General features: G+C 39.5%; 1 protein-coding gene across 9 annotated transcripts in view; it reads left to right on the top strand.

Annotated features, from left to right (window-relative positions):
- The window catches only part of Ptpn2 (protein tyrosine phosphatase, non-receptor type 2), a 71,687-nt gene that overhangs the window by 28,586 nt on the left and 39,558 nt on the right, over positions 1–3,543 (top strand). The window lies entirely within an intron of this gene.

Below are 3,543 nucleotides of genomic sequence, written 5' to 3'. Positions count from 1 at the left end.
AGGTGGATCTCTGTGAGTTCGAGACCAGCCTGGTCTACAAGAGCTAGTTCCAGGACAGGCTCCAAAACCACAGAGAAACCCTGTCTCGAAGAACAAAAACAAAAACAAAACCAAAAAACTTACTTTTATGTCAATGTGAGTGTGTGCATACATTTGTGTGGGATGGGTAGGAATGTCCACATGTGGGCAGATGCTGGTGGAGCCCAGAAGGGTCATACATCCGGGGCTGGAGTTACAGGTTGTTGTGGGTTGCCTGATGTGGGTTCTGGAAACCTAACTTCTGTCCTCTGCAACAGCATATTCCCTTAGCAATCCTGAGCTGTGTCTCTAGCCTCATTGAGAAGTTTAAGAACAATGATACCCTGTTGGCACTTGGCATGCTCAACTTTAGTAAATCAAGTTCATTCTTTACTAAGAGGAAACAGGGCGCTTTGGACAACTGGCTGATTTCCAGGACTGGAGCAAAGTGTAATCCCTTAGACAGGTGTTGTGACAAATGCCTGAATTCCCAGCACTCAGGAGTCAAAGGCAGGGGGTTTGTGAGCTAAGAGCCAGTTTGAATTATACTGCTAGACCCTGTCTCAAAAAAATAAAAATAAAAAGGGTTGGATATGATGGCACATGCTTTTAGTTATAGCACTCGGGAGACAGAGACAGGCAGATCTCAGAGGCTAGGCAAAACTAGAAAGAGACCCTGTCTCAAAAATTAAATAAGGGCTTGGCGGACACCTTAATCCCACACTCAGGAGGCAGAGGCAGGCAGATCTTTTTGAGCTCAAGGCCACCCTGTCTACAGAGTGAGTTCCAGGACAACATAGGGAAACCATGTCTTGAAAAAACAAATAAATAAATAAATAAGGAAGAAAGGAGTCCTTTTAAAATTTCTAGAAAGTAAGGATATGACTTAAACCACAAACAAAAATTGAGGAGTAGTATGTCATAAAGACACTCAAGCCAGCTTGAAGTCCACTGGTCAACCCCAGGATAATTTGAACATTAAGATGATTTTATACCTGATGAATAAAGTAGGAATCCATGAGTTTCTAATAATACTAGTATATAAATGAATAAGTAAGTTGAAAATAGAGAAAGTTCCACCTTTTTATAAGATGCTGAAAATAAATGTTGAAACAAGTTATTTACATTGTTCTAACGTATCCTTCTACTAAATATTTAAATACAAGGGGGAGATAGTAACTGCCCAGAAGAAATTAATACAGTTTCTGTGTGGTTATTTCAGGTGTAAGCTAGCCAGGCAGCCGGGACAAACAAGCGGCCCTCTCCTTACAACATCTAACTTCTTCAATTCTATCCCAAGCATTCAAAGCTGCTGCATGGTATACAGTCAAGGTGTGGCCATCATATATAGACTGTCTTTGTACATCAGAATGATTGCATTCTCCACGAAGTTGTTCTTGGAAATTTTCCTTAACTCCAGCCGGTCGTGGTGGCGCACACCGGTAGGATTTGCTGAAGGAGGCAGAGGCAGGAGGATCGTGAGTTCGAGGACAGCCTGGTCCTTAACTCCAACCCCACTTCGTTGTTCAATGATCTTAGTCCTCCACTGTAATTGAGGACCAGGTTCCAATATTGCTAGAATCAAGTCTTTCCAGTCTTGTAGGGCAATTCTGTTACTAGATGACCATGAATTTAACACCTGCCTTGCAAAAGGTGAATGTATACCACATGAGACTATTGCTTTCTTAAATCTCCTTAAAACTAACATTTCACAGGAATCCAGTCAAGTGTTACATCGCTTTGGGGATACCTCTCATTTGGCAGTTGTTCCTGTATAGGGACTGGATAAATTAAGGTTGGGTTTTTTTGGTAACCTTGAGGTATTCCTCTCTAATTTTATAATGTAATGTTGAAGTTGGTTCTCCTTTAAATTTCTCATCTTTGTCTGAGTATCTTTATTATCTGTTTTAGTAAGTTTTTCTAGGGCTTATAATTTATCTGTCAGAATTGCATTATTTTCTTTAGTAACCTTTTTAAAAACTTATCTTGGCACTCATCAACCAACTTTTTTAAGTAATAAAATAAGAATTACCAAACTGATAATGTTTATAATTGATATTATGTAAATCCCAGCTAAACTAATTATCCCGTCATTTAATTGTTCCATTATAAAGCATCCATTGTGAAATCATGAAGACTAACTCCCTCCATCATAATAGTGTTTCCCATTTTTTAATGTGGGAAAATACTCACTCTCTCTCTCTCTCTCTAAAACTGTTTACCCTCTTTAAGAATTCCAAGTTGTCTCACCAAATCTGCTGACGATGACAGTGAAGTGTAAGATTGGCTGTTGTGGTATTGCGTATCTGGGCAGAGAATACAGGTGGTGCACAGCCTGGCTGAGGACAGCTGAGGCTGATTGTGTGTCAGCTCGAGTAGGTTCCGGTGGATGTGAAGCCACAGGCAAGCGGCTGTTTTGTTAATTCGTGTCCCAGTATTTGGCCACCACATGAGGCGTTATTCTAATTAATCTTGTCAAAATAAAATCAGGAGTCAGATATCTGGGTGAAATCTTCTAATTCAAATCCCTCTAGCCTAAAAAGAATGAGACACTACTGTACAATGTAAGCAAAATGGGATGATAGTGTATCTACTTTGTCAAGTTGTGAGGATTGAGATAACAGCCCAGTAAGGTGTGCCACAGTGTCTGGCCTATCCTAATCATTAAACAGTGCTCTTTGGTAGCTCTAATTGATTTTTGTTTTGTTTTTTTGTTTGATTGGTTCATTTGTTTTGCAGAGTAAAGAGCTGAAATGTTCAGACTTTCATGTGTGCTAAGATTTATATTTATTCTCCATGAAAATGATAGTAGCTATGAGGCTTGGGTGTAGCAGTCTTTGCATAGGATGCCTTGCTCAGTTTATGACAAAGAATTATTCTCTGTCAGCTATTGGAGTTGAACAATGTTGGCATCGCTAAAAGATAAATTGAGTTCTTGTGAGTTCTTGTTAGAGGTACCACAAGTAGGTAGAGATTAGGAAAATACAAGCAGAAAAGTTAACTGATAATATTGTATTAATAGAATTGTCCTGTCTTTAACTTGTGAGTTAGTAATTGGTTTCTACCATGGCGAACATGAACCCTCCCTTCTGTTGTTCAACATGTGAAACTCTACAATAGCAGAGGCCTTTACGATGGTGATAAATTGGATGAAATCTACAGGGCTTTTTTCTTCAGTTCATGATGAGTGTTGAAAGAGGAAGCTTCTGTGTGTCAGCCACAGACAGAGCAAGTCATTTCTTGAGAGCTGAAACTATTTCTCAGAAAACCCTGAGGGTAGGAGACAGAAAGGCTTCATCAGAAGTGGGTGGGCTTACTTTTTATCCAATTTTTAAGTTACAGTCCTGTTAGATACCGCATTTCTTCATTCAGTTGGTGGCAAGAATAAGAAGAGGTAATGCCCTACAGAATAATAAATATGTTCCTTTCTGTGCTGCTGCTGGTGCTTTAAGAGATGGATAAGTCAGATTGCCCTCGGACGTTTGATTCCTTTGTTTCCCTCCTTTATGCATCTTTTGAAAGATA

The sequence above is a fragment of the Microtus ochrogaster genome, chromosome 18, assembly GCF_000317375.1.
Source record: "Microtus ochrogaster isolate Prairie Vole_2 chromosome 18, MicOch1.0, whole genome shotgun sequence".
In the NCBI taxonomy this organism is placed as follows: Eukaryota; Metazoa; Chordata; class Mammalia; order Rodentia; family Cricetidae; genus Microtus; species Microtus ochrogaster.
The sequence above is the reverse complement of the archived record's forward strand: the minus strand, read 5'-3'. Positions and strand labels throughout refer to the sequence as shown.